The sequence below is a fragment of the Stegodyphus dumicola genome, chromosome 5 (assembly GCF_044657685.1).
Source record: "Stegodyphus dumicola isolate Sdum_Otavi_A_Nest chromosome 5, ASM4465768v1".
Classification (NCBI taxonomy): domain Eukaryota; kingdom Metazoa; phylum Arthropoda; class Arachnida; order Araneae; family Eresidae; genus Stegodyphus; species Stegodyphus dumicola.
In genome coordinates this window covers 108665979-108688901 of record NC_140772.1, presented here as the reverse complement: position 1 = coordinate 108688901, position 22923 = coordinate 108665979, and the positions used below count along the sequence as shown (strand labels likewise).

The following is a 22923-nucleotide window of genomic DNA, read 5'->3' as shown; positions in this document are numbered from 1 at the left end:
CACACAATAACCCATAAATTTTAACATGCATTTACCATAATTTCATATTACTTATCTGTACTAATTTCACTTATTTTTAACATCTTTATTTTTAGAATAATTATAAAATTCGTATTCAAAAGTCTCAACAAAATTTCAAAAACATAAAAACTTATCTTAATATCCTTCCCTATGAATAATTTAAATAGCTTAAATTTCGTTACTTAATTTGCTCACACATAATTATGAAAAATTAGAAAAATTAATGAACAAGAATTTCAAATTTTCTCAAAACATATTGCAGAAATTTTAACCAAAGTTGAAATGAAAACTATAGAATCCGCAGCACATTAAATAATTTAGTTCCTGAGCTAGGTTCACACGAATGTAATAATTTTTGAGCTGTTGAAAAAGCAGAAGTGTAAATAATTTTCTGTCGCACATACTTGCAAACACTAACTCAGATCGACCTTGAACCCGCTGTATTGCTGAATTCCTAAACGGTAATTCACTGATGATTTCCTTTTCACTAGGCATTCGAACTTCTCAATTTATCGACATATTACTTTCAATCTGTAAACACTACGCGTGATTATTTTTTTGAAGCACTTGCAAAACACCACAGCAGAAGAATGATCTGTTATTTTTTAAACACTGAAAAAACAAATTTGATGATTCAATTCTTTCACATTATCTTGGATTTATCACAAAACGATGATTTGAAGAGCTGAATTAAATTTTCCATTGAGGTTTCAGGCTGCAGGAAACTATCCTGTCGACTTAATTGTCATAATAAAAACACAAGGAAAAGACGGAACACTGTAGATGCGTGATTAGATCCATATTGAAGAAGAATTTTGATTGCGTAGTATTTAAAGAACTTGGCAGTCGAAGCAGTTTTAATTCCATTTTTATTTCCAATTGATATTTGTGACCACAATCACTTGGCACTCTAGTCGTGCCTTTCCACAGAAGATTTACATTTTTGATATTGTTGGGATAGAAAGCAAGCCAGCGAAATTACATCTTAGCAGAGTAGAGGGCAAAAGCTGAAGTGCGTAGTTATGAAAGATGGAAGCACGCGAAGAGAAAAGTTTTGGTTTGCAATTTGGTGATTGGTCGAGAGGGATCTGCATTATGGGTTAAGTAAGATCGCATGATTAATTTGAATGACGCAGTTTAGACTTAAGCGCTATTTTTAGGACAGATAGAGGAAGTTCTCAAATAAAATAGAAAATAATGGAAGTTATAGTGAATTAAGTTTAGAAGTTTGCTTTCATATTTTTTATCTTACATATATACCCACTCTTTTGCAGATAAATGCTATATATATGTATATAGCTTTAGTTTATCTGCATGCAATAGTTGTAGTATTATCAACAATTAGAAGGTTGTTTAAGGGCGGCTAAGCCTAATTTTTTTTTTACTGTAGCAGCCATATTTGTATCCATTTGAAACTGAGCAGAATAGTAAATTAAGTCAGTTTCTGCACCTTCAGAGTCTTTTTGCAGAGTGGTACCAAAAGTAAACTTTCAGTTTTTTGCACAGAAAAGTCTGCCCTCTTGTCCTCTGGCTGAACTGCTTGTTTTTGCATAGAAATTTTAATTTTAATTGTAAAAAAAAAATAATTGTATTAACTGTATTTAGTATTTTATTTTTTCCTATATTTTTCAATTTTAATGAAGATATTTTGAGGTTGTATTTTTGCTTTGCCATGAAGTGAGAACTGAATTAATTGATGAAGTGAGAACTGAATTATGCGTGTGAGAACTGAATTAATGCGTATAATTTAATATTCCATACAAGTACGTCATGTGGTGTCCACATCAGATTTTTACTTCTTTGTACGAAGTAGAAAGGAAGTATTGTAATCGCGAAAAGTTTCAGGCAGCATATTTCAACGAAAATATCCATTTTAACCGCTATCGAATGCAATTTAACGATGTTTTTGCGTGATATCTGTACGTAAGAACCGAATAAAAGACTCGTTTCCTCCAAAAAAATTATAAAACTGCTTTAAAATTAATTCTGAAGAGAATTTTTCGTGTCGTCTGTACGAACGTACGTACGTAGGTATCTCGCATAATTCAGAAACGAGTAGCCTCAGAACGTTGAAATTTTGTATATAGGACTGCTATAACATGTAGATGTGCCCCTCGTATTTTGATTGTAATCGGCCGCACCAAACATGTATAAATACATCCACTCTGTTACCCGGCTCAGTGATCTCAGTTTCTTTACACTTATATGTTTGTAAATTGCACATTTTTTGCTTTAAAAATGATTGTATTATGTTGTTTTTATCTTCCGGTTAAGGTTTTTATGCCTTTAGTAAATCTTGTATGCAATATTTTTAGAATTATCAAAAATTTTAAAGGTGTCTAAGTGCCGCTAAGCCTTTTTTTTTTATGGCGGCCATTGATGTTTACATTTGAAACAGGAGACTAGTGGATTTGTTGCCATTCTAGAGAAACTTAGCTTCGCAACAACAAAGACAACGCATTAATTTATTATTGCCAATTAAATCATGCTTAATTCTTTCTGGAATTGTTTTGAGGAAATAACTGTTTAAGATTTACTTTGTAATTTTTAATATAGATATTTTGAGTTTTTATGTATTTTTGCCTTCTCGCGAAGAGAGAACTGAATTAATTAAATGAGAAATACTCAATCGTCTGTGAAAAACTGTTTCTTTTTTGTTTTGTTTCCTTAATTTCTTTTATACATCATTCTAGCTTTATTATAGTATTTGAATAGAACATGTGGCAACGATTAGATAATTCTATTCTTTAAATGATATAAATTTTGTGCATTATGAGTTATAATATGAACGAAATATATAAGTTAACTGTTATATAATTATTAATACTGTTAAGTGAATCTAGCACCAGAGTGTCGCTATGGTAAACAAATACTAGAGTGAATTTTAAAGAATGCATTTATTCTATTGTGGTTTATGCGCTGTCGGCGAAGTAGATTTAATTCAATCCAATAAGTTTAAATGAAATGCAAGAAAAAAATGCGTATAATTTAATATTCCGTACAAGGAAGTCATGTGGTGTACACACCAGATTTTTTTTATTGTAAAGCTGTTTTTTCTCGTGCAGTTGATTGCTAAGAAATCAATAGCATTAAATTGTATAAATCATATTTTAAACTTTCTCTTTCTTGCTTATTCTATTCAAGGATTAAATCAGATGGAAGGGATTTAAGAAGAATAGGGAATAGAATACTTCCGTAAGTATTATCAGGTTCAGTGTTTTTCCTTACTTGCTTGGGGAACATTCAAGAACCTGACTCGGAACAGGGAGCTTACTAAAGCTATGTTCAATAAATGTGGGTAGTAGACAAGATACACAGGAAGGGTATACGAAACCCTTTATTTTTCACTCTTTACAATGATTTCCGTACTTCGGAATACAGAGACCAACCACTTGTGGTCTGAACGTAAGAATATAAAAAAAATATTAACTAAACTCTAACTTAACTTTGGAATAATAAACAAGGGCCTACGTGGAAGATTGGCCGTATATTAACAGGAAGCCGTATGTAGTACAGAGAACTGTTAACACTACAATACGTTTAAAATCATTAAGAGGATTAAACCTCTGGCCTGGAAGGCAACCAGCAACCGAGTAAAACTGCTAAGGCAAGCGGCCTGCTTCTACTAACTCCTTCCTCTCTCTCGCTTGGCAAAAAGCCACAACTTAAGTACTTGGCGTTCGCCAGACAAATTTGCATAAATAAGTTAAAGCTTTTAATTCTGGCCGGAAGTAGAAAATAAGAAGTGATAATAAAGATTTAAAATAAAATAAACGTTAGTAAAACTTAAGATCCTTACAGTATTAGATGCAAAATTTAAAGCTTCTAAACTGCTTTGTCATATGAAGAAAATATCAAGAATAAGGATTATCGGTAGCTGATATTTCAAGAATACAGATAAAAATCTTACCTTGGCAGATGATCTTTTCCTAATCCAATGAAACCGGGAAATTTTTACCTGAAGACAATCTTTATATCCGTTTGTTGAAGGTGTTGTTTCTAGTTTGCGCTGGCGCAGCCCGCAAAAAGGCCATAGGGCGAAGTAAAGTCTCCCAGGAGGGTCGAACTGCGTCCCTCATATCATACCTTAAGACAATCTAAGGCGCCACTTATCACAAAAAAGAACACTTCTCTAATAATAGCATATTTTAATTCACTACACACATTACTAACTATTTATACAACACACAGAAGAGAAATTATCGGAGGTTACATCATTACATTAATTTCATTACATCGTCCATTACTAGTTCTATAAAAGTTCTGTTTCGAGGGGACGCGTATGCGCAGATCAAGTGATGTGAATCGTTTGGCAAAAGAGTGTGGTGTTGCGAGAGTTTCAACAGTAAGTGCAAAACCCCAGCAAACTTTTCAGCTGATGGATATTTTCGAGACATCTCCAGTCTTTGACTGCCGACACTTTTTGTGTATCCGTAGACACACATTCGGCAGAGATGACATATCCAAGGTACATTTGGCAAGACTTAATTTTGCACTGGCTTCTTTCAATTTCTGGAGCACCTTCCTAATATTTTCTAAGTGTTCTTAAAACTCTTCCCGACAATGGTGATCCATCCAGGTATATCAGACACGCTTCGCAGGAAAGCACCGTCTGTATGAGGTGTTCGAATGATGGAGCATTTCGTAATCCAAATGGCATCAGCTTGAATTACCAAAGTCCTTGTCCGTTAGTAAAACGTTGTCATTTCTCGGTCAATCAGAATGTATCTCTGCCAATACCCACGCTTTAAATTATGCGTTGAAAACCACTTGTTTCCAGGAACAGTATCCAGAATGTCGTCAGTTCTAGGAAGAAAGTATCTTTCTTCGTAACCTTATTCAACCGGCGATAGTCAACGGAAAATCCTGTTGAACCGACTTTCTTTCTGACCAGGCCTATGGACTTGCTGAAGGCTCAATGATGTCGTTTTCTTGCATTTCCGGTAAACGTTTTCCTACGTCTTACTGTTTAGCAATTAGTAGACGTCTTGGATGTTACTTGATAGGGTTCCGTATCAATTCTATGCTGTTTCAAACTGGTTTTTAATTCACCAGAAGATGAGCAGGAGTAAACATCTTGAGATTCTTGAATGACACTTTCGGCAGCATTTCTCTCTTCATGGCTTACTTGCGCATTCTGCAATAACTCCAATGTTAGGCTCTCTGTAGGCACAGAGTCTGGAGGGTTACTTTTTTTATTTTTCGCAGGTCATTGGAGTACATGCTGCAACCACGTTACCTTTATTAATGGCTTTCGCTTTATCAGTTACATTGGCATCTTTCAGCGGGATAACGGCCCTCGATATGATGACGAGTGCCGAAGCTACTAGTACTCTTTTGGGGCTGCTACCTTGAAATATTCGATAACGCCGTACCGTAGATTTCAGTTTTCAGTTATGGATTCGGGAAGTAAAACTTCTCTTTTTACTGGTGTGATATTACGTGGAGCTATTATTTGGAGCACAGTTCATTATTTTTTAATTACAGGTAAAAGTTATGTTTCCATCGATAGTCCGTTTAAGAATCGTTAATATCTGCTACATATACATTTAATGGTAGGCTGCACTCTGAAAGGTGATATTAACGTTTAACTTTTCATCAATGTGGATTTTATAACCTAACACAGTCTGGAGGGTAGCGGAGGGCAACACCGAAATGAGTATACATTTCAGTTGTTGAGCCAAATCTTTTCGGATGATGGTAAAATTAGCTCCTATGTCGATGGTCATATTGCAAGGAACTCCAAAAAAGTCAAAAGTATTCTGAAAAAAAAAAAAAAAAAAAATTCATATACAAAATAATATCTGCTTGAATCAATATATACTCTCTTACATATACAGGCAAAAAAGTGCGCTTTGCATTTATGTATATAATCATGCTATATATATGTTCGTAAATGTATTGTTATCAGCTATATGTATGTTATATCTATGTCATTATGTACCAATATGCTACATATTTACCTTTATGTTATATATTTGCCTTTCTGTTCTGTATTTATCATTATGTTCTATATTTACCATTATGTATTCGAGTATGAAAGTCACCATATGTCACAAACTATATTGTAATCATATGTAAAAACTGTAAATATGGTCAAAATTCTTCCAAAAAATTATAATGCTCAAATAAAGAGATAGTGCAGTTGGACAATACCCGTATTACCAATGGTTAACCAATGGGTGTCCGCTGCACTATAACCTGAATTTGAACCTCCAAGGAACTCCAATGATATGTCCCATGATGAAAAATCCATTAACTGCTGCCACTCATTGGGGGAATCTCAAGCACTTTAAAATGGAGCTTCTCATTATTAGGCAACTTCCGTCCAGAGAGATGGCCCCCAATTAGTTTTCCTGCTTCTTGTTGGGAGCGGCTTTAGCTTCCGTGGCTTAAGGCGTTCTGCATTTCCTTCGCACCTGGCCTTCAGCATCGCAGTTCCAGCACTTAAGGATCGGTTTCTTGTCACTCTTATTCCACCTCAAGGTATTCACTTGCTAGGTTAAATCGTTTGAACAAGTAGTCATTTGATCCACTGGCTCATGGATTTGAGCAGTTCTAATTGGTAGGCGGTCGGTACGAGTTGCTTGCTGGGCTGCCCCGAATTTCATGGCATACACTAAAGCGCTTTTTAATTCATCGATATATGCCACATTCAGGGCTTTCTGTATGTCAGGCTCCAAAGTACCATCGAATGAAGTATTGAAAGGACAGTATTTCCCATGTTTCTGTTGGGCTGTCCAAAAGAGCTATATGAGATAGCCTTTCAACATCCGTGCCGAGCTCCTGGCATTCGTGGCGTGTTTCCTTGGGCTTCTGTTGGCGAGATTTTCATTGAAGTGTGCTTTAGTCTTTTAAACACTTCTCCCCACAGCGCAGCTCCAACGTGCCCGAATACTGCTCTTAGAGAAGCGGTGAGATTGCAAGATTGCAAGCTTTAGCTTCGGAATCCAATTCATTTGCGTTTGCCACTAAAGTGAACTGCGTCTTGTAGTCTTGCCAGAAGGTCTTTCCATCGTAGGTTGGATAGCTTTAGAGAGGAACGACATATGCCCGAATTTAAAGAAATTAGAATTGTGACCAGCTGTCGTTATGGACTTTTTTAAACTGTCAGCTTTCTTGGCGACAGCAGCAGAAACTTTCTGCCTTCGATTTGTTGTTAAACAACAGAAATTTTTTCTTGAAGTTCTCCAAGTTTATCTTCAACCGTGTCTATTCTGCCTTCTTATAGCCTCGAATTCGTATTCTATTATGAAGGTAATTTCTCTTTTCATTTCCTCTTGACCTGCTTTATTCTTTTCTTGAACTGATTTAACGGCTTCTTTTATCGACCTTTTTTAATTATTAATTATCTATTAACTATCTGAAAACTTCAACTATTAATTATATAACGATAATGCGGGAAAATGAACTATTAATCGTCTACTGATTAAACTATTAATTTTCTAACTACAACTATTAACATATAACTACTTTCAAACTATTTACTGTGAACAGTCTTACTATGACTATCTTGAAGCTATTCTTTCCCTAATGATTCTCAAAATTCCAAACTATTAATTATCCAGTCATTAAACTATTAACTATTAGTAGTCTAATTATTAACAGTATAACGATTAACTATTAACTGTTATTAAAGTATAAATTTTTTGTCTGACTGTTAACTGTTTTAAAACTATTAATTATGTAATGATTTATACCACTATTTCTAAATGATAACTATTAATTATGGGCTAAATTAACAATTAATTTTATAGCTATAATTATAAACTGTCTAAGAATTATTAAACCGTTAATTGTATAGCTATTAACTATTTTTAAAATATTAACTATTAACTGTTCAATTATTAAGATAGTTTTCTATCAATTATTAAGATAGTGAGGTGTTTATAGCTGAAAAATCTCATGAGGGTGTGTTTTTTAAAATTCATTTGCATACATCTTGTACTAAGTAGTAAAACGCAGACTTGACTATTTTTCTAATACTTTATTTTTTCTCTAATTTAAGCCTTGTTGTTTGTAAAATAAATATCATCAAAGTACTTCTTGTACTAAAATACCTTGTTCAAAAGTGTTACGAGTCGCAGTTTAGTACATATACATCTGAATTAGTACATATACATTATCTGTTTAGTACATATGCATTAAATATTGTATTTTTATACGAAATAATACGGATGAGTATATTCTCAGTGAAAATCTGAAAGCATGTTGAATAAACCTTAAAATGCAAAACGATCCTAATCATATCTAAACTAACAACTAAGGATATACGACCCTAAACATAAAGCCGTAAATGTTCGCTTGAAGTTTATTATACAGCTCTACTGAAAGTATCCAAATTTTTCCGTATTCTCCGAACTTAATCTTATGGAATATGTATAGAGAGAGTTAGAGAAAAGAATAAGGAGCCTGATAATTCTTCGAAGGCTCTTAATAAACGCAGTTCTTAACGTAGCAATGGAATATTCTAACATGACAAAATTAGTTGAATCCATGCCAAAGCGCACAAAAAGTGTCATTTTAGCTAAAAGATATCCAACGAAATAGTGAATGCCTCCTTATTTTCATGTTTTTGTTAAATATAAACTATTTATTTAAGTAAACATTTTTGATAACGTTTAAAAATTTTTAAATGTTCAAATATTTTTGGTTTAAAAACATGTTTGTTTTTGAAAAGCTGCTTGTTTTTAAAAACAAACAGGTTTTAAAAAAAGATGATCAATAGCTATATGAAAGAAACGTAAAATCATTTCGCTAATATTTAGTTGCTGATATTTGCAAATAAAGCTGAAAAACACAAGTGTTCGAGAGAAAAAATACCGCTTACGAGTATTATATTCCTATTTGATTTAGTAAAGCTATATTTCTGCAGAGTTATATTATGAGAAAGCTTTATTAAATTTGTACACAATTTTACATAGAAATATTTTTACAGAGGATTACTTGTAAAGTTTTATAAGAATGTTTCTCTATCAACCTATATAAAAAAGTTTTTTTTTTTTGTTAAATGTAATATAAAAAATGTTTTTGAGAACCTCTTTACACTTAGTTTTCTTTTTACCTCTAAAATCGTATCTGTTAAAGCAATGGCCTCAAACTGGAGGCCTCCAAAGCAATTTTATGCGGCTCTCCAATACATTTTCTGTAGTGAGCATTATTATGGCAAAAATATGCAAATCATTAAAATCATCATTGTTGAAATTTTGTTGTTGAAATGAAGGGTAAAAAAAAAATCTGATAAATATAATTAAAAGAATTATTCCCCTTACATTTCATAATAACTCAGTTACAAGTTTTAAATAATACTTCAAAAAAAAAAAAAAAAAAAAACTTATTTTATTCCCTTTCAGAAATGTTCAGAGAAAGTCAAGTACTATTTAAAGTATTTCGCTAATTCCTAATAATTCTCTAATTTAAAATGAACCGAATAGAGCATTAATTATAAATTGACTTACATTTTTCGATTTAAAAGATGCCTCAGAAGCCAAAAAATCATGTCATATTTAAGAAAGTATTTTAGGAAGAAGCTCTATAAATAGAAAAGAAATAATGCATAATTTTAATATTAATAATACAATAAACTTTGATCTTAATTTTTGTACCTTAACCGAATAAAATCGAATTACCTTAATTTTTTTTCTAATGTAATTAACGAAAACTTGTGAAAATATTTCATTCAAATTAAACCATACTGAGAAAACTGTCCTGTGAAAAGTATAGCATTTAATTCCGTTCAGAATGAAATGTTGTTTAAAAATATGTTGTTTTCACATACTTAGGACTCTGAAGTGTTGTAGAAAAAGAAAATATATACATTTATACGTATAATTTACGACGTAATTACAAAATATTTACATCCGAACGCATCAAATCCCATTGAACTCAATGGTAAATGACCCAATGTTTTGGTCACCACGTAGGGATCGCCGGTGCTTCAGAGCAGGATACGGGAGAAACTTGTTTAGGGCGACTCCATCTTACTTCCTACCTCCATGACTGGCGTAGCCCGTATAGGGTCATAGGGCAAACTTTGGTTTGCAAGGTGGACCGGGCTGCGCCCTAAGCTCATAAGCTCACATACTCATCCCGTTTATCTTTTCTTCTGTGAACCAGGAAATAAAACCTGATCCTTTGAACAGTGGGCGTGATCTCTGTTTAATGATAAGACATCCCCCTCCCACTGTAGTATAAAAAAATTTGTTTTGCTAGAAAAAACTTTTTCATTTCGGTAAAAGGAGAAAAATAATCTACCAGTCCGATTTTATCAGATTGTGCACTCCCCGCCCGCATGCAAACTGCGTTTGAGACCCAGAGCTTAAAGTGCGCCGGAGCCCACCGGAACCGGGCTCCGGTACTTCTTAGTTTTTAGGATAAATTATAATTCTAATTTCGCACCGGAGCCCTAAATAAGAAGGCTTCGGTACTTCTTTTATGGAATTGAACAACAATTTCAGTAGAAATTTGATCTCGAAAATTTTATTTTTAGCAAAAATATTATATTAAAAATTACTTATTAGATTTATTAAAATTAGAGATAAATTAAAAAAAAAAGACATAAAAAGAAAATCTGAAAAGTTTCAGATTTTAAATTACAACCAAAGGGGCGTTTTTTTAACATTTTGTGTGTTACCTTTACTTATTTAATATCCTGTTCTTTGCGCTTAAACCATAAAATTCAGTTCAAGATAAATATCGTAAAATAATTTAAAATTGAACATATCTTTAGTATTTCCGATACACAGTCTCAAGTGCTGGAGGTAAAAATGTTTTTTTTCTGTACAACGTAGCCATGGCTCGCTTTGAAAATCGTAGAGTTTGTTAATCCAAAATTCGTTAAAGTTTTACAAAATATGAAATCGATAATGAAACAAATTTCAAATTTGGGCTTTCAGATGCCTATATTTGCAGTAGGACTACGTCATTCAAAATTGGATGGCTCTAGGTATCGTTGTTTTATCACAATGCGAAAAACACACATGCAGTTATGCAGATTCTTCATTATTTAGTTTCTTCAAATATAAAACAGGGCGATAATATTTGGTGGCAACAGTTTGAAAAGTGAAATGGACATTCAGAGTGGATTCGACGCAAAATCGCAAAACGAAAACAATAGTCCCTCAGGGAACAAAGCCCCTTTGAACTAATCTAATATACTATAATAATTATATTTAAAATCACTAAAGAAATAAATTTTAATATATTTCTTTAATTATTAATCACTTCAATCATTAATTATTTTAATGATTTTATTAATTATTTAATTATTTTATTTATTTATTTCTTCTTCTTCCTCTTTCATGAGGGTCTACGGTAGGGCTTCGGCTCTTCTAATTTTAGAAATTAAGCCCTGTTGAGATCACTGTCTTAAAGGATAAAATCGTTTGTCTTTATTCCAGAATTGAAGGCCCACCAACACACTTTAAGGCTCCTCATCCTCTCTCGCTTCGTGATTCGTGACAACAAAACATCCACGGGTGATTTAAGTTCGTTCCTCCTTTCCATCCTTCGGCACCTCTTTGGAATAATATTTACTTCGGTGTGCGGGAAAGTATTTTCTTTTGCAAAAAGAAGCCATTTTCCTGGATTCTTTATAACAAACATCAAATTATTGAAAACATGCTTCTTTTCTCAAAAGTTCATGGTGCCTTAGACTTAAAATCACTACAGATTAAAATAAAAAATTAAAATTAAAAATTAATAAAAGGGGAGAAAGAAAGAAAAGACATCTGTTTTTTAAAGGAGACTGAAGACTTATGAAAATGTATGCAGAAATAAATTGTATGATAAAAGGAATATTTGTTAAACTATTAAACAATTAACTAATAATTACCTTAAAACAATTAATCGTCTCAAAATTAAATTTAGCTAACAATTAAGCTATTATGCATTAATTATCTATTTATAACTAGAAGCTATAGAATAATCTGTTAACTATTTTTACACAAAAGCACATTTTGTCTTAATACACATTTTGACTAACGATTCTTAAAATTACAAACTATTAATTATCTAATGATTAAAACTACTAATTATAATTTGTCTAACTATAATTAGTAAATATTAATTGTCTAACTATTAACTTTTAAGGTACTTCTTCCGCTTTCCTAGCGTGCCTTCGTGGTGTAGTGCTTCTGTACGCTGGGCCGGTATTCCAGAGGTCCGTGGTTCGATTCCTGGCGAAGGTTTGCTAATTTTTCATCTCGAGGACTTTTCCAATTAACCTAATGTCTCTAAAAACTGTCTAATGAAACAGTAGACGCCAGTTAATGTTATCGCAGTTAAGACTATCATTCGGATATTGTTATCGGACTGTCGAAGTCCTGCTCGTTCGTGCGCGAAAACATGGAAAATGCATCACTTACTGGGATAAAAATTTTTATTAATGCGAACAAGATATTACGGAATAAATATTTGAACTGAAGTAAAGTCGACGAGTTAGTTTTAAATGCATTTTAAAATCTTGCAAGTGACAGAGAAATGTCTCGAAGTTAGGGATTAAATAGCCAAGATGCTTGGTTTCTTTAGTCAACATTTAAAACTAGACGAAAAAAAAACAAAAAACAAATGTGAATTATAAAATTCAGAATTACGTTAAAATATAGAAAAAATATCTGAAAGCTTTCAGGTTTGATATTACGCCCAAACTGGCGTTTTTTTTTTTTTTTTTTTTTTTTTTAACGTTTTGTCTGTTACTATTATTGAGGAATTGCTTTGCTTTGACTCCAATTGACTTTTAACTTTAGATGCTATATACACTTTACTTATGCTATATCCACTATATAAGTTGAGATGCTGTATGTATATAACGAACATTAAAAAAAAAAAAAAAAAAAAAAAACGGGGGGGGGGGGGAGCAGTTTTATATCTAGCGTTCTACTGGGTCGATAGACAAAATTCAAATTGCGTTTTTTAAGTCTCGAAAGCTGGACTTAAGATATATGTTAGATTTATATATAGCATTGTTCTAACATAGGTTATTTTGACACAAAACTGGACTTTTTCTGAAATAACATGCCAATTATTGGCATGTTTATATATTTCGATTCTACGACACAATTTATACCAGCTATGATTCAATAAGTTTTGTAAAAATCGCACGAGTAGTTTTTAAAAAAACTAGCTCTCAAAATTTTAGCTCATCACTGCTAATTGAATTTGGTATATATTTATTAATATCTCTCTTTTTATTAAACTTTTTTTATTCTTCCTTTCACATTTCGAAATTTAGTTTCATTCCAAATAAAATTCAACCATTTTCTGTTATTTATTTTTAAAGTTATATCTAGCGTTTTAAAATAATTTTTATAAATTTTTCGAAAACAAAATTTGAATTTTAATCTATAAAAATTTTACTATCATCTTAAAGAAGATGTTTTTCCAAGCATACCTGCAAAAAATTAGAGTTTTTTATTCAAAATTTTCAAAAATATTCGTGAAATTATATATTGGCGCATTTTGAAATTTGGCATATATTTATAAGCGATAATAACACCAAATATGTTTTATGCCCTTTGTTAAATTTATTTGAAAGAAAGAACCATGCCTTTTTTTCCGCTCTTGCACAATGAAAAAATCTGATGTGCACACCACATGACTTCCTTGTGCGGAATATTAAATTATATGCATTTTTTCCTGCATTTCATTTAAACTTATTTCCTCGAATTTCATTAGAGATGTATTTCTCAATCAATTCATACAGTTCTAACTTACCGGCAATTCAAAAAATGCATTAGACGCAAATTATTTTGATTAAAAATTGTAAGGTATAGAGAAACAAAAAACACCAAATACAGTTAAAAATTGCTTTAACTAAATTTTATGGATTAACTTTATTTTTTATTTAATAAATTTAACTGTATTTTTGTCACTCAAATTTCAGTTTCTACGCAAAAACAAGCAATTCGGCCAGGAGACAAGAAGACATATTTTTCGGTGCATAAAACTAAAAGTTTCCTTTTCGTCCCACTCGGCAAAAAAACACTGAAGGCGCAGAAAGACTTAATTCACTATTCTGCTAAGTTTCAAATGTAAACAAATATGGCTGCTACGTTAAAAATATTCAGTCTTAACCACACTTAAATAAATTTTAAATTGTTGCAGATTAACTAATGGCATAAAAACCTTAGCCGGAAGATAAGAACAACATAATTCAATAATTTTTAAGGCAAAAAAATGAACAGTTTACCAACATATAAGCGTAAAAATCTGAACTCACTGAGCCGAGTAACAGAGCGGTTTTATATTGTTACCAATTTGGTATTTAAAAAGCTAATGTTAGTTCAATTATAAATTAAATGGTTTTATTTCTCGCGCAGTGCAGCGCGTGACGAATATTAAAAGAAAGCTAAGCCGGAAAAATTAAAAGTACAAGAGCGCGTGCGTTAAATAAATAAATATCTCTTTTTGATTTCGAGAAAGTGCTGGAAAATTCTAGCGCGTGATTTTAAAATCTTATAAAAGGAGGAAAACATCTCAGTTTGTAGTAGTTGCTTAGTTTGTTGTTGTTTAGAAAACTGCCGTTGTTGATTATAGCGAATTCGCGGATTAGCGTTCTTTAGCTGTTTTGAATTACGTTCTATTGTACATTTGAGTAGTTAAAAGATAACTACTGTGAGATATTGTGATACTGCATGATAATTTGAGAAAATTTAAGCATTTCTGTTGTGATAATAATAAATTTTTGTTCATTTTTCATCGGACTTGTGCATTCATTTCATAACGAACCCGTACGCACGCAACAATTTTTGGTGTCAGAAGTGGGATTTGAATGCCAATCACAAGAGCGATGGAAGAGCAGTTAAGACAGCTGATATCAGACTTTGCTGCATTTAAGGAAGAAATGAAATTGGGCCAGGAATCCGTTAAGGAAGAGATGAAATCTCTTAAAAATGAGATGAAAGCAGGTCAGGACGAAATGAAAAGAGAAATTACCTGCGTAATAGAAAATAAATTTGAGGCTATGGAAGGCAGAATAGACGCGGTTGAAACTAAAGTTGGACAAATAGAAGAAAGAGTTTCTTCGGTAAAAGAACAAGTAGAAGAAAGAATTTCTTCTGTAAAAGAACATATAGAAGAGAGAGTTTCTGCCGTCGAACAACAAATTGATGATAGGGTTTCTGCTGCCGTCGCCAAAGACGTTGACAGCCTAAAGAAGTGCATAGCGACGGTAGGAAACAATTCTGGAGGTTTCAAATTTTTATCGATGCCTGCTCGTTCCGTTCTGAAACTATCGACATATGATGGGAAGACCTCCTGGCAGGTGTATAGGACACAATTTTCTATCGTTGCGGATGCGAATGGATGGGATTCCCAAGCTAAGGCCTGTCATCTCGCCGCTTCTCTGAGAACAGACGCAGCGGATATCCTGCAGACGCTTCCCGAAAATCAAAGGCTAGATTTCGAAGCTCTATCCGGCGCTTTGGAGCTGCGCTTCGGCGAGAAATGTTTAAAAGACTACAGCAGGCTCCAATTAAAATCTCGTCAACAGAAGCTCACCGAAACGCTTCAGGAGCTCGCCACGGATGTTGAAAGGCTGTCACATCACCTTTTCGGAGTGCCCGACAGAAACAAGGGAAATCCTGTCCCTGCAATATTTCATCGATGGCATCCGGGACCCTGAAATACAGAAAGCACTGCGAATGGCGGATGTTAAAGATCTGAAAAGCGCTTTAGTGTATGCCATGAAATTTGAGGCAGCCCAGCAAGCCACCCGTCGAGACCGCCATCCAGTCAGAGCTGCTCAAGTCCAGGAGCCAGGGGATCAAGTCACTGCTCGTCTAGACGATTTAACTAGACAACTGAACGCCTTGAGACAGAATATTGGTGACAAGAAACCGACCGTAAAGTGCTGGAACTGCGGTGCTGAAGGACACATACGACGAAACTGCAGAACACCCCAGGGCACGGATGCTAAGACCGCTCCTAACAAACAGCAGGGAAACTAATTAGTGGTCATCTCGCGGGGCGGAGGTTGCCAGATCATGAAAAGCCCCAGTTTAAAGCGCTTCAGATTTCTGCAGTGAGAGGCGGCAGTAATGGACTTTTCATAATAGGACATATTAATGGAGTTCCCTGCAATATGACGATAGATACAGGAGCCAACGTTACCATCATCCGAAACGATTTGGCTCAACAATGGGAAGCAAACTTATCTGGACGCCGCCCTGCGTTACCCTACAGACTGTGTCCGGTGAGAAGATCAACATCGATGGAAAAGTAAATGCTAACATCACGTTTGGAAGTGCCGCTTACCATCACACGGCATATGTAGCAGAGATCACTGATTCTTGCATACTCGGATTGGACTTTCTAAGGAAATACAATTTTTCCTTGGACTTTAAAAATAACGAATTGCATTCTACATCTGAGGACATAGCGTTATTTGGAGTCAATGATGAAGTTAAATCTGTCCATAAAATCACAGCACAAGACAATATCACAATACCGGCAAGAACAGAAATTTTACTTCCTGGATCCATAGCCGAAAACAGAAATTTCCGCTACGGCATCATAGAATATCCCAATAACTGTAATAGCCCATAAGGAGTACTAGTAGCCTCAACACTCGTCGACCTATCCAGAACGGTTATCCCGGTGAGAGTCGCCAATGTAACTGAGAAGGGAAGAATTATTAAGAAAGGTGAAGTGGTTGCAACATGTACTCCAGTAACCACCGTTGAAAGAAAGAGTAACATCCAAGAATCCGTGTCCTCAGAGAGAATTACATCGGAGTTATTGCAGAATGCGCAATTAAACGATAAAGAGAGGAATGCTGCCGATCGCGTCATTAAAGATCTTCAAGTTGTTTTCTCCCGCTCGTCTTCTGACGTGGGTCGAACTAGTTTGACACAACATAGAATAGATACCGGCGATCATCCCCCGATCAAGCAACATCCAAGACGTCTACCGTTTGCTAAACAGGAAGAGGTGCGAACACTGTTAAAAGATATGGAAGAAAGCGATGTCATCGAGCCTTCACTAAGTCCATGGGCATCTCCCATCGTCCTAGTCAGAAAGAAAGACGGCTCAACAAGATTTTGCGTCGACTATCGCCGGTTGAATGAGGTTACGAAGAAAGACAGTTACCCTCTTCCTAGAATTGACGACATTCTAGACACTCTTTCTGGAAGCAAGTGGTTCTCAACACTTGATTTAAAGAGTGGGTATTGGCAGGTAGAAATACAGCCTGAAGACCGAGAAAAGACGGCATTTACTACGGGACAAGGGCTTTGGCAATTCAAGGTGATGCCGTTTGGACTGTGTAATGCGCCGGCAACATTCGAACGTCTTATGGAAACTGTTTTGAAAGGCCTTTCCTACGAAGCCTGCCTCATATACCTGGACGACATCATCATCGTCGGAAAGAGTTTTGAAGAACATTTAGAAAATCTTAGGAAGGTGCTTCAGAAACTGAAAGAAGCCAATCTGAAGCTGAGTCCCGCTAAATGCAAATTGTTCCGAAAGGAAGTGACTTACCTGGGACATGTCATCTCTGCAGAAGGTGTGCGCAGGGATCCTGAAAAGGTATCAGCCGTTAAATCCTGGAAACGTCCCGAAAATGTCCATCAGCTGAGAAGCTTCCTAGGGCTTTGCACCTACTATAAGAAATTCGTGAAGGACTTTTCTTCCATCGCAAGACCCCTACACAAGCTGACAGAGAGCAACCAAAAGTTCTTGTGGACAAAAGAATGCGAGGATGCATTTAACAACTTAAAGGAGGCTTTAACATCTGCTCCAATCCTGACGTATCCTCAGCTTGACCGACCATTTATTCTCGACACCGACGCGAGCAATGAAAGTGTTGGTGCTGTTTTGTCCCAAGAAATAGACGGCCGAGAACGTGTAGTGGCATACTGGAGCAAGTGCCTGTCTAAACCGGAGAGGAATTATTGTGTCACCAGGAAAGAGTTGCTCGCCATAGTCAAAGCTGTAGAACAGTTCCATCACTATCTATACGGCAGAAAATTCCTGCTCCGCACCGATCATGCATCATTGACCTGGCTTTTAAATTTCAAGAATCCTGAGGGTTAAATAGCCAGGTGGATACAGAGACTCCAAGAATATGACATCACTATCCGTCATCGTAAGGGATCATCACACGGAAACGCCGACGCCCTGTCTAGAAGACCTTGCCAAGAAAGCTGCCGATATTGTTCCAGGGTGGAAGCGAAATACGAGCTGCTGACTCCGGTCGCAAGACAAATTACAACATCAACATCGGCTGATCGAGAACCGTGGAGTGATGATGAAGTCAGGAAAGACCAGCTGGAAGACCTCGACATTAAACCCATAATTGATTTAATGGAGTCATCAAACAGAAAACCTACCTGGCAGGACATTTCTATCTGTAGTCCTACAACCAAACAATATTGGGCACTCTGGGATTCACTTCACATTCGAAACGGCGTCTTATACCGGAAATTCGAATCGGATGATGGGAAGACGTTCCGATGGCAACTTATACTTCCAAGATCCCGCATTCCTGATGTCCTTAAAGAGTTACATAGCACACCTACTGGAGGTCACTTTGGAATAATGAAGACCTTGCAGAGAGTTCGTGAGCGCTTTTACTGGAGTAATGCAAAGGATGACGTGCAAAAGTGGTGCCAATCTTGCGATGCCTGTGCAGGTCGGAAAGGACTGAGGAGACGCAGCCGAGGCAAGCTGCAACGTTACAACGTAGGGGCGCCTTTTGAACGTATCGCCTTTGACATCCTGGGACCTCTGCCACGAACTGCTGATGGTAACAAATACATACTCGTTGTCATTGATTACTTCACCAAGTGGCCTGAAGCTTATCCTATTCCTGATCAAGAGGCTGTCAGAGTAACTGAGGTAATGATACAGCACTGGATTTCCAGGTTCGGAGTGCCTCTTCAGTTACATTCCGATCAGGGAAGGAATTTTGCCTCGGCAGTAATCAAAGAACTATGCAAACTACTCGACATTGACAAAACTCAAACGACGCCATTGCATCCCCAGTCGGACGGCATGGTAGAGAGGTTCAATCGAACCATCCTTAATAACCTCTCATTAGTGGTTTCCAGAAACCAACAGGACTGGGACAAGAAATTACCACTCTTTTTACTGGCTTACCGCATTGCTGTCCACGAGACTACCGGCTATTCTCCATCACAGATGCTCTTCGGTCGTGACCTTCGTCTGCCTTGTGATCTATTGTTTGGCCGCCCTCCGGATGCTCCTTCATCGTCTGAGGAATATATTCAAGATCTCCAGGCCCGGTTTGAAGTGATGCACAACTTTGCACGAGAGCGAGTCAACTTGGCGACCGAGAAGATGAAGACCCGCTACGACACAAGAGCTACTGAACATCAGTTCCACGAAGGAGACAAGGTGTGGTTGTGGAATCCGACTCGACGGAAAGGACTTTGTCCGAAATTACAGTCACCTTGAGATGGCCCGTATACAGTCCTAAAAAGGCTGAATGACGTCGTGGTTCGGATTCGTAAGTCTTCGAACTCTAAACCTAAAGTCGTTCATTACGACAGGTTAGTTCATTACTATGGCCATAGTATGTAATGTAAATAATTGTAAATAGTATCAGACCATGGTCCTTTTTGTTTATAAATGTGTATTTGATTTGATTTGTATTTAGTATTTGATTTGCATTTAGTATTTGTTTTGTATTTAGTATTTGATTTGCATTTAGTATTTGATTTGTATTTAGTATTTGTTTTGTATTTAGTATTTGATAGCATTTGATTTGTTTAAGTTAGTTATTGCATTTATTGTTTATATTGTTTGATATTGTAATGTAATGTTTATGCCTCAATTGCATTTATGCCACAGTTGTAAGTTTAGCTTCCTGTCCAGGGATTGTACTGCCCGGGACGTGCAGTCCTTGGGAAGGGGGCAGTGTTACGAATTTGGTATTTAAAAAGCTAATGTTAGTTCAATTATAAATTAAATGGTTTTATTTCTCGCGCAGTGCAGCGCGTGACGAATATTAAAAGAAAGCTAAGCCGGAAAAATTAAAAGTACAAGAGCGCGTGCGTTAAATAAATAAATATCTCTTTTTGATTTCGAGAAAGTGCTGGAAAATTCTAGCGCGTGATTTTAAAATCTTATAAAAGGAGGAAAACATCTCAGTTTGTAGTAGTTGCTTAGTTTGTTGTTGTTTAGAAAACTGCCGTTGTTGATTATAGCGAATTCGCGGATTAGCGTTCTTTAGCTGTTTTGAATTACGTTCTATTGCACATTTGAGTAGTTAAAAGATAACTACTGTGAGATATTGTGATACTGCATGATAATTTGAGAAAATTTAAGCATTTCTGTTGTGATAATAATAAATTTTTGTTCATTTTTCATCGGACTTGTGCATTCATTTCATAACGAACCCGTACGCACGCAACAATATATATATATATGAGTTCCGTTTCATAATTCCAATTAAGATTGCCACTGTTTAATTTTTATACAAATAGTTTTGAATAAACATGCATAAAAGCGAAGGTGTCGGAGGACATTTACTCAAGTATTTAATAAATTTTACTACATAAATTACCTTTCATTCAAAATTTGTATTAGCGAAAATGCTTAATTCAGAATGAGTTCTTTGGTACTCTACTTTGGTTCTTAATCCCATCACTTCACGGAACTATTTGGCCTAACTTAATTTGCCAGTTTGGCATAATCATTCTTACTTGAGTAAAAGACGAAACACCTTCGTATTTATGAATTATTGTTCATTGAACGGGAGTTAGTTTGTTCCCCGTGAAAATTCAACTAATTTCCGATCAATAGCGATAAATTACTTTCTTTTAATTTAATTTCTTTTTTAAAGTTTGAAATTTTATTATTCATGATTTAATTCAAGTCCCCGTAACACACTTTTAATAATTTACATTCAAGTTACTTTAAAACACGATTTTCGAAATTAAACTTCCTACATATGGGTTCACTCTTTTTTGATACTTCTACTAAATTTATATTAGGAGATAATATAATCAATATTTCTTTAGTAAATAAATTATTATTATGTATACATATAGGTATATGGATATATTTTTGGTGAGGCCGATTGCCACCGAAATGGGGAGTGCACAACTACATGCTATAGCAGTCCTATAAACAAAATTTCAACGTTCTGAGGCTACTTTTTTTGAGTTATGCCAGATACATACATACGTAAGACGCAACAAAAAATCTCTTCTGAATCCATTTTAAATCAGTTTTATAATTCGTTTTGGGAAAAAAATCCTTTATTTTGTCCTTAAGTGCTGATGGCACACAAAAACATCGTTAAACTGCATTCGATAACTGTGAAAATGGACATTTTCGTTGAAATATGGTACCCAGAATTTTTCGTGATTACAATACTCCTTTTACTTCGTGCAAGGGAGTAAAAAGGGAAAGGAAAATTGGTTAACATACATGAAGAAGTTCGGTAAGTGAATTATTCTTAGCGCAAACTGAGAAAAATGTACCAATATAAATTTTTAAATTTCTTCATAAATTTCTCACCAAAAATTAAAAAAAAAATTTAATACTATCTAGGCATAATTTGAGTCGTTAAATCGAAATATGGAAAAACATTGGTGTGTTATTGCAGAAAAAGTCCGATTTTGTGTTAAAATACCTATGTTAGAATAATGCTATATATAAATCTAATCCATATACTAAGTCACGCTTTCGAGACGTGGTAAACGCCAAGTTAAATTTCGACAATCAGTCCACTAGAAAGGGAGATATCGAACTATCCCATTTTTCGTGTGTGCAAGGTACATTTATAACACTTTCTTGTGTCTATTTTGTGTGCATTTGCACATAGCATATATGTAAATTATACATACATAATATGCATACACACGTGCATAATATATATATGTAGATACATATTTACATTCTTAAGCACACATTTGTTTTCACACAATTTCATTCTTAAGTAAGTACTCTTCTAACCAATCGATATCTTTATTATGGAATCGTTTGCTACTGAGAAACTTTCATTCGGACGGCTTCCAAAGGTCAGGAATCGTCCCTCATATGTCACATGACTCATCAAGTGTAGTGGTTACTTCGTGTCCCATCCTATCCATCCGGCGAGTTATCATCTGGATGTGTTTGAGTCAGCCACTTGGGAGGAGGAAGCTACTCATTTGCCTCACCCCTCTGCGCTCCTCTGTCTTGTTAATCGCTTCCGTGCTGAGACAATCATGCGCCAATTTTTTTTAAGCGTAGGTTTAGTGGGAGACTTGTTCGGGTATTTTGCGTGCTTTGTTATGGGTAATGGGACGGTGTCTTTGTTGTTAAATAGATGTTATGAGTTTATTCTCACAAAAATATTTTCCTTACCTTACGAACAATTTTTATAAAGGATCATTTATGAACAATTTTTATAAAAGCTCCTAAGACTCGATAGAAATCCTTATTAGAGCACAACAGATAATCCTGTGTTTATGAACAATGCTTATAGAGGCTAGCAAATCTCTATAAAAATTTCTGTAGAACTTTGTAGGTAAGCGTCTCTTTACGATCCACTTTTACAAAGGCTTATAGATCTCTACAGAAATTCTTGTAAGAGTTTATAGGAAAGACTCCATTTAGGAACAATTTTTATAGAGGCTTATAAATCTCTATTGGAATTCCTATAGAACTTTATAGGTAAGCCTCCTTTTACGAACAATTTTTACAAAGGCTCAAATCTCTCTAGAAATTCCTATAGAACGTTGATTTTATTCTAGGCTTTTTGGCTATCATAAAATCTGACTAGATCCACCTAAGTGTTAATAACTGCAAATTCTCGCACAGGCTTGAAGTTGAACACAACCAACACCTTCTAAATAGTTACAAGGCCTGAGCGCGAGAACGTGACGTCTCAGCAGAAGACCGGTTGTTCGTATGGCTGCTCCTTAGGCCCCGTTCAGACGAGGGCGTAAT

General features: G+C 35.1%; 2 protein-coding genes across 2 annotated transcripts in view; one reads left to right on the top strand and one right to left on the bottom strand.

Moving 5' to 3' along the window:
- LOC118196786 (fasciculation and elongation protein zeta-2-like) overlaps positions 1-22923 on the top strand; it is a 172652-nt gene that overhangs the window by 24350 nt on the left and 125379 nt on the right. The gene's annotated exons all lie outside the window — the stretch shown is intronic.
- The window catches only part of LOC146997200 (THAP domain-containing protein 1-like), a 73653-nt gene continuing 54879 nt past the window's right edge, over positions 4150-22923 (bottom strand). The window contains exon 3 of the transcript XR_015041193.1: positions 4150-5783. The gene's annotated coding sequence lies outside the window, so the exon portion shown is untranslated. The remainder of the gene's footprint in view (positions 5784-22923) is intronic.